This window comes from Mauremys mutica, chromosome 2, assembly GCF_020497125.1.
Source record: "Mauremys mutica isolate MM-2020 ecotype Southern chromosome 2, ASM2049712v1, whole genome shotgun sequence".
NCBI lineage: Eukaryota > Metazoa > Chordata > Testudines > Geoemydidae > Mauremys > Mauremys mutica.
The window spans coordinates 43,313,642-43,336,075 of NC_059073.1; the positions used below are offsets into that span (position 1 = coordinate 43,313,642).

At 43.3% G+C, this 22,434-nt stretch overlaps 1 long non-coding RNA gene across 1 annotated transcript; it reads left to right on the forward strand.

Annotated features, from left to right (window-relative positions):
• The first annotated feature begins 1,721 nt into the window (after window positions 1–1,721).
• LOC123363565 lies at window positions 1,722–4,729 on the forward strand. Its single transcript, XR_006576810.1, has 3 exons — window positions 1,722–1,867; window positions 4,387–4,471; window positions 4,572–4,729. It is a non-coding gene; the product is annotated as an uncharacterized LOC123363565 (long non-coding RNA).
• Window positions 4,730–22,434: the final 17,705 nt, after the last annotated feature.

Genomic DNA, 22,434 nt, shown 5'->3' on the forward strand with positions numbered 1-22,434 from the left:
TCAAGTAATTTTAACGAGGAGTTAGTTGAGGAATTTATTCTGAAACTTTAAACTATGTGTAAATTCCTGAGGGTCAAATTAAGTCGAAGGTAAATAATGTTCAGAGTGATGTTTAGTCAAGGCAACCTAACAGCTAGAGACATTGAAATCCAGTTTAGAGAACATTTCTGATCCAACTAGAGACCTCCTTACGAAGACCAGACAGATGCCATATGCTGATGATAAAACATCTTTCACATCTTGACATTTGGAGCCTGTGCAAAAGATCAGTCATTTTATTTTTTCTAAGGTTGCCACCTTTAAAATAAATGGCCAGCAATTATGAGGTGGAAAAAGAGGAATAAACAGTAGTTATGTGTTGTCATCAATGATGAAAGACCCATAACCAGATGTTTTGCTTTACATGCAGGGATGTTCTGGATAAAAGAAACCGTGAGGCTAGGCACTGCTGTTTGGAGGATACTTTAAAAGCACATTTTCTTATATACTGGTAGAATATTCCTCCCCTTAGATATGGGGCCGTATTCAGGGTTCCCCTACTCTAAATAGGGGCAGTGTGTAACTTTGTCTAAATTGTTCTTTGTGTTTTCCAAAAAATGATGCATTGTAGGGAATATTCTTAAATATCTTTCCTGCTGGGTCATATTTTACTTAAGACTTAGAATAATCAATTACATATTCTGTCAGAAATACCAATAATGTCAGTGGGGGTGGTGGTGGGGGAGAGTGGAAGAAACAAGATTCCTCTTTTCCCCTCATTTGCCTGCATTTCTTTGTCATCTCTTGGAAGATGTTGGTAGTATACATTGCCTCAGGCCCCACAGCTGAGCATTGTGTTAAAACATTTAAAGAGAATTATTGTCATTTAAATTTATATGCAAATTATATCTTTACTAACCAGGCAAAACATTTTCTAACACTATCAGATTCACAGAAGCTCACTGAGCAAGCCAAAAGCTAAGCAAGATTGTTTAGTGCTGATGATCAAATTACACATTGAGTTAGAAGAACGTATTCAGCAGAGTACCTCATAGATCAATGTTAGGTCTGAATTTATTTATATCCCCATTAATAATATGGAAGAGAGATTAAATATAGCATAATATTTTAAAAGAGTACATTATTATGCAGCCTGTAGAGAAGAAAAACACAGAGACCTAGAAAGGTTAGAAATGTATTGTTTATATGTATTTTTTTTTAAATCCACAATAGAATATTTTGTTCCTCTTTTTATACTGCTGAGGTTCTACATATGTTTATTTGACTTGTACATATGTAGAACATTATGCTCCGACTGCAGTGCTAGGGACTCATTATTTTATTAATCTTTTTACAATACCTAGAAGTGTTATTCACATCAGAGGAACATATAAGATTCCTGCCCAGAAGAGTTTAGACAATTTAAGATCCAGTCCTGCAAACACACATGAATAACCTAACTTGTGAGCAGCTCCATAGAACTCAGAGTACATGTTTGCAGGGATGGGCCCTAATTTTAGACACAACACAATGAGATGGTGACTGTAGCGAGGAGACATGGCCTCCCTCAGAGGCAGATGTGGAGGGAATGCCGCAAGCCGCCTAGTGGGTGGAACCAGGAGGGCCATGCCCCACACACTGGAAGCAGAGGGGCGGGACAGGAAAAGGAAGTATAAAAGGCTGTCCCAGCAACTCAGTTGAGAGGGAGCTGATGTAGGAGACAGATGCTGTTTCCCCACTGATGGAGTGGTAAGCCAAGGAGAACCACTGCTGCCCCAAGGACCTGCATAAGCTTCCAAAGAACCCTGCCACTCCTGATGTTGAGAAGCTGCTATGGCTTACCTTGATGGTGTATCCCAGGGAGACTGAAGACAATCCCTGGATGCAGGTACACCTTAGGGGGAGAGTAGGAAGCAGCCCAGGGGAACCAGACTACTGTCTGGCTGTGGTGCTGCTAGAAATGTGGCTAGTGTGTTGCAGGGGGATTCCCTGTTGACCGTGGCAGAGTAGTCTGCCACTGTTAGGTCCTGGGCTATGATGTGGTGGAGTTGGGTGGGCTTGTGTCCCCCTACCACCACACTATCAGGGGTGGCAGTACTCTTCTTCATTAGACTAGGAGGACTGTGTTCCTCAGTCACCCCTGCTGGAGACCCGTAGATGGTGCTTGGTGCTACAGCTCTGTGTGACTACAAGTCAGAGTCCTGCCTATTTGCAGCCCTGCCCTGCTCGAAGGTTGGGACCCACTGAGTATGGTGAATTCCCCTTCCTTTGATTTTAAGTACTCTTGCAGCCCAGGCTCTGAGGAGGTGTGGCCTCCTCAGAGGCAGAGACGGGACAGCCATGCCCACCTACTGTGACAAACAGTAGAAGAAGCATGGAAGGACAGTGGTATGCAGGTAGTCAGATTAGACAGGTACTTGCCTTGAGGTTCTGCTATGAGTAATATGAATAATAATTTCTTTTTTTAGGCCTCAATCCTGCACACACTTTTGCATGTGAATAACTTGACACATGTGGGAAGTCCTATTATAATTCAATATGCAAACTCATTGCAAAAAATTACATGTATAAGTCTTGCCATCTCTCATGAGCTCATTAGTCTTCATCTGTTTTTACAGCACTGAACACAGCACTGAAAACTGTTAATGCTCAGTAAATATTAATATCAGAAATGTATGCAGGAAATAAGAGTGATTTGAACTGAAGTACAAACTAATACATGGAAGGGGAATTAATCCAGAATATGGGAAGGGGCAACTTGGAAGAGAGTAATGCTGGAAGAGCCCACAAGGTAACAGTGGACAGGAAGTTACATACTGGCAAGCAATACAAAATGATAGAGACAAGGGCAGTGCATTCTAGAGCTGCATAGAATAGAGGATCCTTTTGTGGTTGTACCTCAATACAGCATTCAGCACTGGTCAGATCACACGTAAAATACAGGAAGCAGTATAGACACTGAATACTTGGAAGTGGGAATCTCTACCCTGAAACTTGGTATTAACATACTGATCCTTTTCAGTCATAGGCTTAAATTTGTCTCAAGCTCAAGTTTTTGGTTTTTTTTTTGGCCCAATTAAAGTTATTTAATGGTCTTAGTCCAGTTCCAAGTAGACTAAAGTCCAAATCCCGAAAACATGAGCATGTTTTGAACAGGAGGAAGCTGCTGCAGCCCTTCTCTGCCAGGGGTAGTCAATAGGCAGACCATAGGCCAAATCTGGACTGCCAGATGCTTTTGAATGGACCCCAAAATCTTTTATCATTATTTTGTATTTTCTCTGGAGTCTGGACCTTGACTATCCCTTGACCAATAAATTTGGACCTTGACAAAAAATAATTGACTACCCTTGTTGTAGGCCCTTCCTCTGACTCTCCTCACATTGCAGAGCTCTGCATGGGCCAGTATGAAGCATCCCTCTAAAGTGTGCAGGTGTCATGACTGAGATGTGAGCAGTCTGACCTAGTGGTCAGAGCAGGAGTCAGCTGCCAGGAGGTCAGAGTCTGAGACAGGCCAGAGGGCAAACCAGGAGTCAGGCAGGATCAGGTTACCCATAGATCAGCAGCAGGCAGTAGGAGCAGGTGTTGCAGGGAAAGCAGCCCTGAGGAGGAAGAACCCAGTTGAATGGGCAACTTCCTGTTCCTGTGCTTGGTCCCCAGCTTCTGTTTAACCCAGTCAGGACCCTCTGTGTTTCATCAATCAGATCCCAGGACTGGGGTCCTCAGGCAGCTGTTAGCAGGTCACTGGGTGGCAAGTTGGGACTGCCTAGCTCCTAAGAAACCTGGGGCTGTGGGTTCAAGAACCAAAGTTCCTGCCATCACCCCTTTCTCTAAGGGGTGCCCTTAGGGTGATGTGGGACCAAGCTTCATAGAGTGCAAGCATTCCATTGGAATCACAAGTGTGGAGTCATGTACAAGTTCCCAGGTACACTCCTCAGGACATTATCCCTCCTTCTCTGTAAAGTACCAGAGCCTGCAATATTTATGTTTGGAGTCCAGAATCTTGTGACCTATGTATTCCTTGTGGCTCTGTCCCTGTGAAGGTGGCTAGGCTCTGTGAGAGGGTTTTCTGTGTAAGGTTTCAAAAGTGATACATAAAATAAAATACCAGGTGACTCTTCAGAGAGCTGGGTAGTGGAAGTTCACATCCTGTTACAGGATCTCAAAAGGGCCAAAGAACCATTAAGTCCAGCTTGTGAGTAGGTATATTGGTGTGGAGAGCCATACATTATGTCCTACTGAGTAGATGGGGCCTTGCTGTTGATGCTGGTCTGCATATCTCCTATAGTCTGCTCTTTCCTGCCCCTTCCCCCCAGGTAGGTTTCCTAATTTTGGTTGGATATATTACTGGATGTTTCATAATATGACTATCTTTAATTAAAGATTAATCTTTACTTCCTGGAACTGCAGGACAATCCGGGATGGTTGGCAACCTTACCCCCAGGTGCTTCTTCAGGGCCTGACAAATTTGCTGCACAAGGTTTGAGGCAGACAGGTAGGAAGAATACGTGGGTAATTGAGGGTGGAATCGGTGGTGGTACCCATAGTTAGTAAAATAATGGCTTTGACCTGTAGATTCATGGCCTGTGTTGTAGACAAACTCCACATAAGGGAGAAGTGAAGACCAATCATCCTTAAGAATTTGGTTGGCCCTTGCTGTCTGGCCATTGGACTGGGGATGTTAAGCAGAGGAAAGACTTGCGTTGACTCCCAGCAGGTGCAAGGTTTTGTGCCAGAACCAAGCCGTGAAATGAGACCCTCATTGCAGCACTAGCAGCAAAGAACTAGTAAGTGATTGACTTGTAGCATGTTTTTAACATCATGATTTGTTTTTGATGTTTTCTGATTGTTCCTCATAAATGAACTCCATTAATAGTAAGACACTGAGATGAGTTAATTGCTGAAGTTGGAAAGATGTTGTGAATGATCCTTCCTGGATTGGTTTAATGAAAATACCTGTTTTCTACTTTGACTTTTTCATGTTTTGTTTGTTTTCTGTGACTACAAGGAAAATCCTTATAAAGGAACTGGTCCAAATAAAGGAATTTCTTCCAATGTAATGGAGTAAAACTGCAAAGCCATGTCTGGAAGTCCTGGCTCCCACTGCTCATTAATGAGTTTAGAGTTCCTGGGTTCTGCTTGTAAAATTATCCCATCAAAAATGTGCTTGCTATGTTATTAGAAATAGAAGTTTTTGTACTGCTAGAAAATGCTTTGAACAACCCGGTTTCCACCAAAACAAGGATCTTATTTGTAGGGGGTCCTACACACAGAGATCAGATAGAGCTGAAACTCAATAGTGTCTGTATCAGCACTTCTCTGGTGACCCTCTCAGTCTACAAAATGTAACTCTTGTTGTTAAAAACAAAACAACCCAGTTTCTGTCCTTTAAGGTTGCAAGAATAAATTTCCAAACATGAGATTTATTGCCATGTTTGGAAATAGTGCAGCATTAGCAGAAAGGTTGATAGTTAGACTTCTGGAGGTTGAGTCTCTAAGCATATTTTGGATTCCATTCTCTTTAATGTGAAATCTGTGGTGGTCTTTTTTCTTTCTTTTTTTTTTAAATTGGCCTGGAGTCAGTTTCTTTCAGCTTGGCTCCATCTTTCCTTCCCAGAAGCAGTACTTATAAGCTTCTTATGACTGCATTACAGGCTTTCATATGAGCAGCTCCTCCAGCCTGATGCTTAAATAGCAGAAGATCTTATGCAGCACTTGTTTAATATATTATTGTTTCTGACTTTTATTTATTTTTATGGAGTTTTCCCTCTTTAAAAATAAGGGAAGAATGTATCCATTCTTCATAATATCTCTTCAGATGCTGAAACAAGTTATGCTTTTTTTCTAGATTGAATTCAGTTTGTGGAGGGTAAGGTAGACAAAGATTTGTCCCTTTCCCCTTCTAAGACCAGTGAGCCTCCATGAGGATGAAAAAGAGCAGCCTTCACAGACCTTTAAAACCACTTCCTTGTTTCTTAACACTTTTTTTTTTGGCCCCTTTTCCTTCATCTTCTTTCCCATACCTTGCTGGAGATGCATTTTTCCTGCTCCCCCCATCATATGACTCTTGTACTCAATCCCTCTACTTGGGGTGGTGGGATAAACCAGGCACATGTGAGGCTGGGCCAGAGGCAGCTAACCCTGTGAGGAAAAGGTAGAGAATTTTTGTAAGGAAAGTGTAGCTAGTCTAGTCCAAAACAATCTTATGTTTCCAACCTTAATTCCTTTTTAACTAAGTTTTTGTGTGTGGGGGAGCTGTGCAATTCCCCCCAGGACATCTTGTTTTGAAACATAGAAACAACAGATACAGCATTTACAGCTCACTTGCTCTGTTTCTAAGAGGTTTACAGGAATTGATCCAACAAAAGCCACTGCACTTGTAACAAAAAGTAATTGCCATTCCATATGTGAGCTATTCCCATGCCTTATTCTACCTTCCAACACTGAGGTCTCTCTCTTGCTAATATGCTCTTCAGCTAGTACAGCTGACTGCATCAGCCACTGAGTCAGTTCCTGTTGATTTATAGTACTAGCTTTAGGCCATGTCAACACCTATGGAGGTTTTTCCCTAAAAGTTTGGTCAACAATCAAAAAGCACTGAAAGAAAATAGTTATTACATGTTCACACTGTCCTCCTCTGTTGGCAGAGCGCATCCACACTTGGGGTAGTGGTATCAACTGTGAGAGCAATGCACTGTGGGTAGCTATCCACAGTTCAGCTCTCCACCTTCTACCGCTAGGACTTGTGGGAAGGCAGAGTGGATCGCAGCACATCATGGGTGTGGGCTCAATGTCCCATGATGCATTGCCTTCTGTCTCAGCATTTCAATTGCTTCCATCTTCAGTTCATGGTATTTTTAATGTCCCTTGTTTTATGCCTGCCCTACCATCTGTCTGAAAGAATGAATCCCACAATATTCTCCAATGCTCTGCTAGCTGTCAGTAGCACATTGCGAATTGCAGTGCAGTTAATCATGAAGTTCCTAACTCAACTGGATTCACAGTTGCCTGATGTGCTGTCTGCCATGGATAGGAGCAACATTAGATTATTTTTGGCATTCATAGAACAGCTGCACATGGTGGACTGTTGCTTTCGGGCTCAGGAAACTAGCACTAAGTGGTGGGATTGCATCGTTAGGCAGGTTTGGGATGATGAGCAGTGGCTGCAGAACTTTCGGATGAGGAAAGCTGCCATCCTGGAACACTGTGCAGAGCTTGCCCAGCCTTGTGGTGCAAGGACACCCAAATGAGAGCTGCCCTCTCAAAGGAGAAGCACCTGGCAATCGCAGTGTGGAAGCTGGTAATTCCAGACTGCTGCCAGTCAGCTACAAATCAGTTTGGAGTCAGGAAGTCAACTGTTAGGGCTACATTAACGCAAGTGTGCAGGGCCATTAATTGCATCTTGCTATGAAGAACCATGACTCTTGGCAATGTAGGTGAAATAGTGGATGGCTTTGCAGAAATGGGTTTCCCTAACTGCAGAGGGGCGATAGATAGCACTTGTATTCCAATTTTGGCAACAGACCATCTTCCGACAGAGTACATCAATAGGAAGGGGTATTTCTCCATGGTGTTGCAGGTGCTTGTGGATCACCACAGGCGTTTCACTGACATCCACGCGGGGTGGACTGGAAAGGTGCATGATGCATGTATCTTTGGGAACATCAGCCTGTACAGAAAGCGGCAAGTGGTGGCTTTCTTTCCAGACCAGAAGATTACAATAGGGGATGTTGAAATGCCCATAGTGATCCTGGGAGACTTGGCGTACTCCTTAATGCCATGGCTCATGGAGCCTTGCACAGGAAACCTGGATAGCAGTAAGGAGCGGTTCACTAATAGGCTGAGCATGTGCAGGATGACCATGAAATGTGCATTTGGCAGATTAGAGGTGTGCTGGCAATGCTTTTATGGCAGGTTAGACCTCAATGAGGATAATATTCCCATGGTCATAGCCATGTGTTTGTATGTTGCACAATATTTGTGAAGGTAAGAGTGAAAAGTTTGTTCAGGGGTGGATTGCTGAGGCAGAACACCTGGCTGCTGCTTCTGAGCAGCCAGTTACCAGGATTATCAGAAGGGCACAATGGGGGGCAATTAGAATCAGGGAGGCATTGAGGGAACACTTTGAAGATGAGGACCAGTAATGTATGTTGCTGTGACTGAGACTGCAACGCTTAATGAAATCAAGTTTTGCAAGGAAGCACTTGTGACTTGTGTGGCCAAGGATTCAATGTCAGCAAATGATTAAACTGCTTGTTTATATGTTGCTGGAGACAGATTGCTTATCATTCAAAAAACTTTCCTTTTATTACACACACAAAATCCCCCACCACCCACAAAATGCTTGTGGGGAGAGGAGATACAAGGGGAGGGCTGACTTTCAGAGCTATGCATAAGTCCAGCTATCATTTGAAAAGGTGTCCATGGGGGTGGAGTGAATGGGAAAGAAGTCCCAGAAAGCGGAAAGGAATGCACGGGTAGAGTTGGGGAGGACATAGGAAAGAGTTCTGAATGTGCTTAAGGGGAGGGCAGGCCTATAACCGATCAGTCTGGAGTGTTATGAGGGACTTCAGCAACTCAGTTTGTTGCTTCACAGCTCTAATCATCCTCTCAGTTGCATTGTTCTTCCTCCTCCTCCCCCCACCAAAAAAAAAGCAGCCTTTAAGTCCTGCCTTTCCATTTTCATCCACAGCCTGTGTTCTCTCTCTTCTGCATCTGAGTATTGCAGCGCCTCCTGGAACATGTCTTATTTGTGCCATCGCATGTGTTTATCTGGCAGAAGCACTGTGCTGGTGTGTAGTGGGCACATCTGCAGGAGCACAAGGAACAATACACAGAAGCATGATGAAGTACATGTACAACACTGAAACATTACTGTAAAATACCTTTGGTAACATACCAATCCCTTTCACACCGATCCTTGATAAGCACAGTGAGTTTACCCCAGAGCAGGGGGCATTGTACAGGGGGAGAAAAGCAATATGAAAGGGTCATGGTGCAGTCAACTAGAGATAATATTCTAAAGTTTCCCACCCTTTTCCACACATGGGTGTCATTGTAGCAGATCTCTCACTCCTGAAGGGAAGCAAGGGTGCATCTAATACCGTACATGCTTGCAGCTCCCACCCCAGTCCCTATGCTACTCACCTATGTGCTGCTCTGGTCTCTGTACAAGTGATTGCAGAATGGCATGGGAAAGGTGTGTGTGGGTGGGTTTGTGGGGTGTTTTTTTTGTTTGTTTGTTTGTTTTTCCTTCTATGAGGGAAGGAACACAGCAGCTCTGCCAAGGAACCTTTGTCAGATGACTGCCAAGTACCTCCAGGAAAGTTTCCTAGAGACCTCTCTCGAGGATTCCTGTGAAATCTGTGTGCACCAACACCCTGTTCCACTGTAGTCCTTAGCTGCACAGGGAAATGTCCAGCACACAGACACAGTGAGCCTTGTACATTTCTATGCTCTCAACCCACCTTCATACTTCACAAAGCAAAACCACTTACGAGGGGTCTCCTCTCCTGCTTCTTGCTTGTCAGAGTATGACTGGCTAGACACCTCCAGAGTGGAGAACAGCTCCTGACTAGACACGCCACTGGGTGACCCCACTGTAGGCTCCACGTCGTTGTCTAAGTCCACCTCTTCATCAATGACTTCATCCTCTGGGTTAGGTCCACTTTCCACCCGCTCCAGCCCTGCTGATCTATCCCTGGGGCTCTTGGTGGTGGAGGTGGGGTCGCTGCCCGGGATAGTGTCCAACTCCTTATAAAAATGGCAGATCTGTGGTGCAGCACCAGAGGGATGGTTTGCCTCCCTTGTCTTCTGGTATGCGTGCCTCAGCTGCTTCATCTTTTCTCTGCTCTGCAGTGTGTCCTGATCATAGTCCTTTTAGCACCATTGTGAGAAATCTGCCCATTGGTATGGAAATTCCTATGACTGGAGTGCAGCTGGGACTGCACAGCCTCCTCTCCCCAAATACTGAGTAGATCCAGAAGCTCCACGTGGAGCTTCCATGATCAGCTGGGAAGATGCAAGCTCTCCACACTGGGGCTTTAAAGGGGAGGGGTGCGAGGTTGCTTACCCGGCTTGAAGCACAGCGGAGTTGGAACTGCTGATCACAGTGGTCCAGATGGGCATTGTGGGACACCTTCTGGTGGCCAATCATAGCAATTAAATCAAGTGTGGTGTCTACATTGGCACTTTGGCGACACAACTTTTGTGTAAAAAGCCCTATGACTCTTGTCAAGATGGTTTTATTTTGTCACTGAAACTGAGCAGTTTTGTTACCAAAAGTGGCATTGCCCTGTATATAACTCCACTGTTTCATTGCCAAAAGCTGCCTTTTGGCAAATTTTTTGCAGTGTAGACAAGGCCTTAGTTTTGGGGATTTCTATGGTGCTAGGGTGCAAAGGTTGCAAACCGGACATTAACTTTCTCATTATTACCCTTTCTTAATCCAAACATTTACCGAATATGGAATACATTTTTTAGCTTAGGTTTCCTTGGGATTCATGATGTGATTCAACTCAATGTTTCAACTTCACAACTTTGCTTCATGCTTCAGCAAAGAATAGATAGTCCAGTAGTAAGGGTGGTATCATCTATAGTTGTGCAGTAAGTATGCACAGCCAGGTACTAAGGGTTAAACTGCCAGACAATCAGTAACCGTTCCCACTGTCCAATTGCAATCCATGCAGATTGGTCCCAGAGTTACACACCTCATTCATTGTTGCTCACATGGATTCTTTTTTCTTTACATGAACTATATGCAAAATATTTGTAACTGATTGTGTCATCTTGTATCAAATATCCTACACTGAGAATATTGTGTTAATGGGATTACTTTATTGGCCTTCAGATAGTCCATTATATTCCTGGGGTCAGTGTTATCACAGAGTTGTAGCAACATTACTATTTATCTTTGGTTTATTCATATTCAGTATGAAGCACCATCCCCAAAGATGTTGTTAGAGTCTTCTGTAAGAAGACCAGGATTCATATATCTGTTTTACAGAGGAAAAATAAAACAGGTACTTAGAATTTTACACATGCACACATGGGAAGGTTTTATAAATAACACCATCTCAACCATAGAAGAAATCCTGGCATACATAATGCATATATTACTATAGTTCAATAGCTTAATTTCTACAGCTTTCAACCTGATGAATCAGCACAGTACAGAAAAGCTGGGTACATAGTGTGTGTTCTGTTTACAGGCTGTATGTTCTCTCTGAACTGGAACTTACAGCAATAACTGTGTCCCGGGGGGATCTGAGACCTGCTTTAAGAGTACAGACATTCACTTGTATTGTGGATTTCTGGTTATTTATTAATGTTATTTGTACTCTCATTTTTAATATGTATTAAAGACAAAGAAGAAATAATAAGCAAGCTACTTAAGGACTTAATCATCTGTATGAATGGCCAGGGCTCAGACTATATTGCATGTTAATCAATTTCACCCAGGCCCGCGGACAGCAATTCCAGGCCCCAGGGCAGAACAGTCAATGGGCCCCGAAGCACCCACAAGCTGCGCCTGTGTGGACATGGTCCACCTGACATTTGGGCAGTGCTGTGCTAGCACTGGCTGGTGCCCAGCAAGCTGCCAGCTGCACTACTGGGCACACTCTTCCAGTACAGCCAGGGCTTTCACATGCCCACCCAGTAGGGTTGCCAACTGTCTAATCGTGAAGACCCTTGCCCTGCCCTTTCCATGAGGCCTGTCTCATCCCACCCCTTCTGAGTCCCTGCCCCTGCTCACTCCATCCCCCCTCCCTCTGTTCTTGCTCTCCCCCCACCCTCACTCACTTTCACCAGGCTGGGGCAGGGGGTTGGGTGCAGGAGGGGGTGAGGGGTTGGGCACTGGGAGGGAGTTTGGGTGTGGGGGGGGTGCTGGTGAAGGCCTGAGAGGGGGTTTGGGTGCAGGGCACGGGCTCTAGGCTGGGGTAGGTGGGTTGGGAGAAGGAGGGGATCAGGGGGTCAGCCCTTACCTCGGGCGGCTCCCAAAAGCAACCGGCACATGCCCTCTGGAAGCTGCTCCTAAGCAGGGTACCCAGGAGGTCTCTGTGCACCACTGCCCCCAGGCACCGCCCCTGTAGCTCCCATTGGCCGCAGTTCCTGGCCAATGGGAGCTGTAGAATTAGTGCTCAGGGCAGGGACAGCATGTGGAGACTCCCCACTCCCTCAGGGGCCACAGGGATGGTGCCAGCCACTTCAGGGAGTGGCATGGAGCATGAGCGAGGGCGGGCAGGAAGCCTGCTTTAGCCCTGCTGTGCTGCCGCCAGTGAGGATGGTGGCCAGGGACTCCTGCGCCCTCTTAAATTGCCTGGGCTCTGGGCAATTGCCCTCTTTGCCCCCCCACCTTTCCCCGTCAGCGGGCCTGATTTCATCTAAAGGGAACTTCTCTTGCAAGCCCTATATCATTACTCTACTAAAGTATCACTGGGCAATATCTCATAGGAGATCTCCATCCATAAAACTTCAGGATCTTCTCTGTCTCATTCGTCCATCGCAGTAGTTCCCAAACTTGTTCCACTGCTGGTGCGGGGAAAGCCCCGGCGGGCCGGGCCGGTTTGTTTACCTGCCGCGTCCGCAGGTTCGACCGATCGCGGCTCCCAGTGGCCTGGAGCAGTGAACCGCAGCCACTGGGAGCCGCGATCGGCCTACCCTGCGGATGCGGCAGGTAAACAAACCGGCCCGGCCTGCCAGGGGCTTTCCCCGCACCAGCGGTGGAACAAGTTTGGGAACCCCTGGTTCATGGGATTACCATAACGAAATACCTGCTGCAAGATCTTATACTGCTGATCTGCATTGAGACTGCTAGAAACTTTTGGTGGGAGATCCCATACCCGCAAGGACATAACAGAAAATACCTTTCTATGAGACCTCTAATTGGTTCTTGAATATTTTCCCGCTACCATCAGTCTGTAGGGTTTTTCCTCAGATATGCATAAATACAGGTGAAATCGGACACTTGGAACAAGCAAGTGACATTGGCCTAATGGAATTGGGATCTGTGAATAAAATGATAATACTTTGCACATATCCCAAAGCACCATATCATTAATGAACCCTAGCCTTACAATGCACCTCTGAGGTAAACCCATTCTAGTGGCTTTTCTACATGGCAAGTTATGCACAACAAGCTGGTGCACTGTAGAATTACATTTTGGCTTACTGCATGCTATCTCTGCCATATAGACAAGCCCTAACAAATCCATAACTACCTAGTACTTCAGGGTTGTTGCTATGCTGTGCACCCTGGACACTCACAACTGCACTGAAGCAAAGGGGGATAAATAGAACTGATACTCCTACTCCAAAAACAGAGTGGAGCTCTAAAGAAATTCCTCCAGTGTAATATCTCTGACACACTGTTGAATCTGATTCTATACATGAGAAGTCAGTGGTCTCTTGTATGCTCAGTGCATTGTATTATTTTTCTAATTTTGCAGTTAAGAACCCCCATTTATTTCAATGGGAGTTAGGTGCCTAGGCACCTATCTTTAAGCATCTATATAACTTTAGAAGTCTGGTTTTAAGTGACTTGCCCAAGATCACGCAGGAAGTCTGTGGAAGAGCAAGGATTAGAACTCGAGTGTTGACTTTATCACAAGGCTACGTTTCTTCCTATGGGGCATACCTACACTAGGAAAAACTACTACCTATATTACAGCAGTATCCAAGAAGGGTGCAGCTGTCAGTGCAGGTTTTTGTGACACAGTGGTTAAAACACTTGAGCCTGGAATAGACTAGTACTTACTCCATTGCTAGCACCACTGCGGAAGCACTATGGCTAGCAGTTGCTGTAGCTGTTACTAGTTTTTCTAGTGTAGACAAGGCCATAAAGTCTGTCAAAAGCACTTTAGGTATACTACCTGAAGTGTGACAATTGCAGCAGAAAGATGGAGACAGAAGGAAGAAAAGCTATCAAAGATTTTGACCAGAAAGTCTTTCCCAACAATCTTTGTAAATAAATGCACACAACATGTTTCAGCTAGAATGTTTTTTCATTCTATAGACAATTATTTTTCCTATTCTTTTCTCCTTCGTCCCTCACCTCCTTTCTTTCTTAGTAGTTCACTACTTCACTGCACTCTTTATCCATGTGCTTTCACTAAACACATTAGGAGGGAGCACAGGCTTCAGGAAAGCCACTTACGCCGTGACTTCCTGTGCAGTCTTCTTGTGCTGCTGGTACATCAGGAAAGTTGCTTATGCTCCCAGTAGAGCAAAGCCACATTGCAAAAGGACATAGTCTGTGTTAGGTTAGCTCTGCTGAGAATCATGTGCAAGAACTCTATCAGGACTTTTCTTTTCCCCTACAAGTCAGTTATTTCCTTCACATAATTTTGGAGTAGAACTCAGAATGCTGGCAGGTGAAGAAGTTACGAGAAGAATGTGCACGGTCCCTGAGGTCTCAGTACCATAGCAATAAACCACCACATGGCCAGAGTTGATCCAACATCAAACTTGGTTTCCTTTGGGCTTTTCAGTGAGGTAATGCGAGTTTAGCGTTTGCTTTGTGTTAATGAAAAATAGAAGCGAGGCTCAAATGGTCATGCAAGGTCATTGTGGGGAGGTGTTGTTTTAACATCTGTATTGCTGTCATACTTGAACTTACTTAAAAGTGGTTATGTTGGTCTCCTTTCAATTTCATTCAGACAACTGTACAGCAGAAGTTTTGTTCCCTGTTTAAAGCAGGGGACGGGGAGCTGAGGCTTGTGGGTTCTACTCCTAGCTTTGCCCCCAGTGGGTTTTTGAGAGTACTGGAATTGACGTGTAAAGGGCTTTGAGATCAGTGGATGAAAAGTACTCAGCATGCCTATTCGAATGTAGATAGAAGAAAAGGTTAATAAAGAAAAAGTGGAAACCCTGTGTAACAGAACAGAAAATGAATTATGTTTGAGGAAGCTCATTGTTATGTGCCAGCAAACTCCGGGGAAGCCAAGAGTTGCTTAGAAGGCCTTGTAAAGAGCCAGAATGCACATGATGATCCAGTCACAGTGCAGACACTATTTGAACAAGAAAAGGAACATAGGTAGCAAGATTTCAGTTTAGGTACCAGGTTGGTGATATTTTTATTCCCTAGTCAGTCACTCATTGAAATGGCTTCCTTTGAAGTTACAAAGCCTCCACTCGGGAATATTTCTTCTTCAGTTTGTCATGTACATTTTCATCTGGGGCAAAGTTTTAAAGGTGAGCGATACCTCCATGAAAACAGGGGTTTGCACCTGAAATGCTCAGAAACCCTAACAGCTGTATAGTGTTGGGGGTGGTGATACTCGCTAGAATGAAAGATTCATGGTCCAGGCATTTGTTCAGCTGTCATGTGCATTTACGGTTCTCCAGCGTTCCTGCTTATCACTCCATGTCACTGACATGCAAAGTACACCTCTTCGTTAGTTTGTTTTAGGTGACCAAAGAGGGAAATTTACACTTTAAGACATGTTTCTTTCTTCCTGGGGATAAGTACATCTCATGATAGTGTCTGGAAAGTGAGACTTGCTGACCTCAGCTACTAGGTGAACTAAGCCCAGCTTTGGAATGGTATGAATTTTATCTCTGCCTTTCCTGTCAATGCTTGTTCACCATAACATCAGTCAGATAGCTCACTCTCATAGTTCATTATGTTACCATGGTGATTTCCCCTGCAAAGTTAAAAATAAAATCCTGCTCTGCTGCTAAAATTTGGAGAGAACAGGACCTGTATAATTGCCTACTATCTCTCTCTGTATGAAAGCAGATACCAAAAATGGGTATCCTTTTATTTTGTTCTGGTTATTGAAACTGAAAAAGGAGGGTTGTAGCCACAGAGCTCAACCTCTGTGTCCCCGCATACTACCAATGAATCAGTCTATGCTGTTTCATTCATCTTTCTAATTGTATTGTATGCTTTGCTATGCCTCCAAAATTTTACTGATTTTTTCCCCCCAAAACCCTATGTTAGAGATGTTTATGTATATGCGTAACTGATGGTTGGTAATTCTTAGGCTGAGTATACTTGACAGACAAGGTGTCTTTATTTTCATGGCTATTTTTGAGCTGGAGAGAGAAGTGAAAAATATTAATCTAGTTGATTTGACTGTGACCTGGAATTGTACTCATGGCAAGTAGAGATTTATGCAAGCAAAAATAGAGGAAATGTACGTATTTACAGGGGAGACCAGTCAGAAGTAAAATTTTCAGTAGGGAGGAGACTGGTAAATTCTGTGTGTTCCTTTAGGGAAATCAAGGAAACAGGATAATACTGGCAGGAAAAAAATAAAAAATTAAAGACACCTATAGGTGAATAGCAAGAATCATACTAATTTCTTTCTTAATTGATAGTGTTATCTACAGGTTCAAAAGTGGAACAGAACATGATTCTTCTTAAATTGCACATCTGCCATATATTTTGATAAAGTTAAGTGTTTTAAATACATGATAACTTATTGGCAGTGGTTACTTTTGCAGTAAGTACCTTCATTTTAAAATTAGTAACCATCCCATGGAAAGCAATAGAGTCATGTAGTTTGGAATGTAGCAAGATATAAAGTAATTTGCAGTATAGGGTGGAGTTTCATGACAGCCTTACACCTCATAATACTGAAGGTTTCAAGAGTTTCATCATCAAGTGGATCCCTGTTGGTAATAGTTCTAATATTCTTGAATGAAAAGGAGAAATTTGCAGCCCAGGACCTCATGTGTGTGTTTTAACTGTTTGTGAATGCGGGAATGTTTCTGGTGTTCATAATCTTTTATTTAATGTGTCAATTTATATAGAAAAAAGACCAAAATAAAGAGACAGTAACACTACCAAGTAGATATATAGGATATTCAATATATAGAAAAGTCTAGAGAATTCCTGAGGTTAACATTTTAAGTGACAGGAACAACAGGCTGCATCCTTAGCTGATGCAAATTGTCATAACTGCAAGGAGTGCAATGGAGCTACACTGATTTACTAGCTGAGGATCTGGTCCACCATATATTTAATATTACATCCAAAAATAAAGTGTTTAAGGAACATTAAGGTCGCAAAGTCAAGCACTCAAAAGTTAGGAAATGTCAGAACTAAAGTTGACTGTACAATGTTAATTTGGCCCTCTTGTATTATGCATTAAGATATAACCCATTACTACATGATCACAGGAGTCCTGTCTTATTGAGTGAATGGGTAGTTATTCAATATTTCTTCTTCTCCTTATTAAGGGTGTAGCCCTACGCTTATTTAATGCACACTACCCAACCCCTGCACTGAAGATAAAATTACTAATTTCCTCATGGGCATTTCTGTGATGCTGTCACCATAGTATCACGGTGTTTCATTACCCTTAATGAGTTTATCCACACAGCACACTTGAGAGATTAGGTGGTACTGATCTGATTTTTTTTTCTTTAATAGCAGGGGAACCAAGGCACAAAGTCAGAATTGTAAAAGTTGTGCACTAATTTTGGATGCCCAGCTTGACGCATCAACAGGATGATTTTTCAGAGCCCTTAGTATTTTTATGGCACTTTGTGTTCAAAGCACAGCTCCAATCAACTTCAGATTCAGCTCAGAGTGCTGAGCACTTCTGTAAATCTGTCCCTGGGAATCTCACACTGGGCAAAGTTAGTGGCTACCTGTAAAAGCTTTGGTTTAAATGACTTGCCTAACTTTACATAGGAATGCTGTGGCAGAGGCAGTGATAAAAATCCCATTCTCCAGGGCAGTGTTCAATGGCCTTAACCAGGCACAAAATAAATTACACATAACCAGGGACATAAAAGGCAATAAGAGATTCTAGAAATACCTTAGGAAAAAAAAGAAAGATGAAGGAAGTGTAGGTCCATTATTTAGCAGGGAAGAAGAGCTAATAACAGATATCAAGAAGACTGAGGTGTTTAAGGCCTATTTTTTATATCAGACTTCACTAAAAATTAATTTTTGATTAGATACTTAAACAATTAACATTAAAAAGAGAAGGAACACAAGCCCGAACAGGTTAAAGAATATTTAGAAAAGTTAGATGTATCCAAGTCCTCAAGGCCTGATGGAATTCACCATAGGGTACTTAAGAATCTAGCTAAAGCAATCTCGGAACCATGAGTGATTATCCTTGAGAACACCTAGGGGACAGTTGAGGTCCCAGAGGACTGGAGAAGAGCAAACATAGTATCTAGGGACCCAACATAGGACCCAAGGAATTACTGAAGCAAGGCTGACTGGTCTATATCTAGAAAGATACTGGAACCAACTAAATAATTTGTAAGCACCTGGATGAATAATAGAGTTAAGTAATAACTAACATTCATTTGGAATTAAAAATTGTTCCTGACAAATCCAACTAAATTACTACTTTGACAGGGATGCTGGCCTAGTGAATAAGGGGGAATTTGTATACAAGTTATCTTGATTTTTAGTAATTCTTATGAAAATGCCATGTAGCAGTGTTTCAAAAGCAAACCAGGTACATAAGAACGGCCAAAGGTCCATCTAGCCCAGTATCCTCTCTTCCAACAGTGGCCAGTGCCAAGCGCCCCAGAGGGAATGAACAGTACGGGTAATCATCAAATGATCCATCCCCTATCGCCCATTCCCAGCTTCTAGCAAACAGAGGCTAGGGACATCATCCCTTCCCATCCTGGCTAATAGCCATTGATGGACCTATCCTCCATTAATTTATCTAGTTTTTTTTTTAACCCTGTTATAGTCTTGGCCTTCACAACGTCCTCTGGCAAGGAGTTCCACAGGTTGACTGTGCACTGTGTGATTGTTTTTAAACCTACTGCCTATTAATTTCATTTGGTGAGCCCTAGTTCATGTGTTTTGAGAAGGAGTAAATAAGACTTCCTTATTTACTTTCTCCACACCAGTCATGATTTTATAGACCCCTATCATATCCCCCCCTTAGTCATCTCTTCCAAGTTGAAAAGTCCCATTCTTAATCTCTCCTCAGATGGAAGCTGTTCCATACCCTTAATAATTTGTTGCCTTTTTCTGAACCTTTTCCAATTCCAATATATCTTTTTGAGATGGGGTGACCATATCTTTGTCCTCCTTTCTGTCCTATTCTCTACACCCTCATTCTGGGTCCTTTCTCTTTTCCCTCGTGCCTGCCTCTCCTATCTCCTTAGGCAGAGGCTGCATAGCCTTTGGCCCAATGTGCAGTGGGCTGAAGTGGTGTTGGGACATCTGTGGTCCCTTGATTATAGAGAAACCTAAGTCTGATTTAGTTGGGGATTGGTTGATTTAGCTGGTGTTGGTCCTGCTGTGAGCAGGGGGTTGGACTAGATGACCTCCTGAGGTCCCTTCTAACCCTGATATTCTATGATCTCTGATATCTGCATGCAGTATTCAAGATGTGGTTTACTGTGGATTTATAAGGCGGCAATATATTTTCTGTCTTATTATCTATCCCTTTCTTAATGACTCCCAACATTCTGTTTCCTTTTTTGACTGCCACTGCACATTGAGTGGATGTTTTCAGAGAACTATCCACAATGACTCCAAGATCTTTCTTGAGTGGCAACAGCTAATTTAGACCCCATCATTTTATATGTATAGTTGGGATTATGTTTTCCAATGTGCATTACTTTGCATTTATTAACATTGAATTTCATCTTCCATTTTGTCTGCCTGGAACTTAACTATCTTGAGTAGTTGTGTATCATCTGCAAATTTTGCCACTGCACTGTTTATCCCCTTTCAGATAATTTATGAATGTTAAATAGGACTGGTCCCAGTACAGACCCCTGGGGCACACCACTATTTACCTCTTTCCATTCTGAAAACTGACCATTTATTCCTACCTTTTGTTTCCTATCTTTTAACCAGTTACCAATGCATTAAGGACCTTCCCTCTTATCCCATGACAGCTTACTTTGCTAAAGAGCCTTTGGTGAAGGACCTTGTCAAAGGCTTTCTGAAAATCTAAGTACACTATATCCACTAGATCCCCCTTGTCTACATGCTTGTTGACCCCCTCAAAGAATTCTAGTGGATTGGTGAGGCATGATTTTCCTTTACAAAAACCATGTTGACTTCCCCCAACATACTATGTTCATCTATGTTTCTAATGATTTTGTTCTTTACTACAGTTTCAACCAGTTTGCCCAGTGCTGAAGGTAAGTGAGGTCTAGATGAAGTTACTTTATGGTGGGTGCACAACTGGTTGAGTAGTTTGTAAATGGCTCACTATCAAACTGGGAGGACATATCTAGTGGGGTTCCTCAGGTGACTGTCCTGGGTCTTGTACTATTCATTCAATATTTTCATTAATGATTTGGATAAGGGAATGGAGACCATACATATAAAATTTGCAGATGACACCAAGCTTTGAGGGATTGTAAGCGCTTTGGAGGACAGAATTAGAATTGAAAACAGCCCTTGGCAAATTGGAGAATTGGTCTGAAATCAGGATGAAATTCTATAAAGATAAGTGCAAAGTACAACACTTAGGAAGGGAAAAAACCCAACAACTACAAAATGAGGAATAACTGGCTAGGCAGTAGTACTACTGAAAATGATCTGGAGGTTATAGTGGATCACAAATTGATTGAGTCAACATTATGATGCAGTTGTAAAAAAACTACTATTCCATATGTAAGACATGGGAGGTAGTTTTCTTGCTCCACTCTGCACTGGGGAGGCCTCAGTTGGAGTACCGTATCTAATTCTGGGCACCACACTTCAGGAAAGATGTGGACAAGATGGAGAGAGTCCAGAGGAGCACAACAAAAATGATAAAATGTTTAGAAAACCCTGGCCTGAGGAAAGGTTTAAAAAACTGGACATGTTTAGTCTTGAGACAAGAAGACAGAGGGGACCTGATAAGTCTTCAAATATGTTAAGGGCTGTTAGAGAATGGTGATCAAGTGTTCTCCATATCCACTGCAGGAAAGACAAGAATTTATGGGCTTAATCTGCAGCAAGGGAGACTGAGATTAGGAAAAACTTTCCATTTATTAGGGATAGTGACATACTGGACTCCATGACATAGAAGGCAATTCTGAACAGGTTAGACAAACACCTGTCAGGGATGGTCTAGCTATACTTCGTCCTGCCTCAGTACAGGGGGATGGACTAGGTGACTGCTCAAGGTTCCCTTCTAGCCCTACTTTTCTCTGAGACCATCTTTTCTTTTTCAGCAATCCACTCTTATTCATTACACACCTTCCAATTTACGAAAGAAATGTGTCAGGGATCCTACAGACAAGCCTTGATCACTGCACAACCCCTGATTCATCCCATCGTGCAGTTCATATGGTGTACTAAAAGTGACAAGAACAAAGATAGTATCCAATTATGTACTCAAAGACTGTATCATAATGAATAGGTATAAGCGGGCTGAAAAGGTTGCACAGACAGCCTTAGTTCTGGCATTGTGTTAACTTCTGAGTGTTTGATTAATGCAGTTTGTTTTAATGTAAATTTCTCAATACTTTTAAGACTGAAACAACAAAAATTCCATCTTATGGAACCATATTGATCTCCAGTTTGGTTCACCAGCAGGGTTCAGACCTTTAGATCTGCTCCAGGCCTCCACCACTTGAGCAAATTGCCTCGCAGTAGTAGGCTGTTATCTTCTCTAGTCCTGCCACTAGATGGGAATGGGACACAGTATTTTTGACAGAGGAAAGTAGAGACTCAGCACTCTGAAGTTCAATTCTAGATTGTAAAAGGGAGTGTGTTTATAGACACTTCTGCCCTTGTACCTCAGCCCATCCCCCTCTCTTCACATCCAATTGCCCACCTCATTCCTCTGACTGCTGCCCCATCACACTAACCTCCTATCCACCACCTCCCCCCAGCCCCCTGGTTCCTGCTTCCCCACTCCCTCTGCAACTGTTCAACTTCCCTCACCCTCCCACTGCTCCTATCTACCACCAGAGCACCACTTCACTCCTGCCCACTCTCCTGCTGCTCCTATCTAAGACCTCTGGCCATTCCTCAGCTCTTGCTCCCCTCCACCTTTGTTCCCTCCCTTTTCTGACTCCTGTAATCCCCTCTCCTCTTGTGTTTTCCTGGTTTCCCATCCATCCAGTCCTCACCTCTCTGAATTCAAAGCAGGCCGCTCTTTCCTTCTCAGTGGCAGTAGGACCATTGAATGCACAGAAAGTCTCTGCTCTTGTGCCTAGTACCACAGTAGCCTCTGGCAGGGAAAGAAAAGCCCTGCTTAGGCCTTGCAGCCCTGGGATGGAATATGAGCCATCCAGTTACATGTAGGAGCTGTGTGGGGTAGAGCATGCTCAGGACAAAGAATCTTTGGAGAATTTCGCTGCCAAACTCTAGCAGGTCTCTACTGAGCACAAGTGAGATTTTTTCAGAAGCTTATCATTTGCCCAATTTGGGCATTTTTTTTTCCTCCATGGGAATAGCAAAAGGCACATGCCTGACACTGGGATAATTCCTCCTGCCAAACTTCAAGTCCCTGAACCAATGCAGAGATTCTCAACAAAATAGTTTTAAATGTTCTCCCTGATCTCAATACTCAGAAA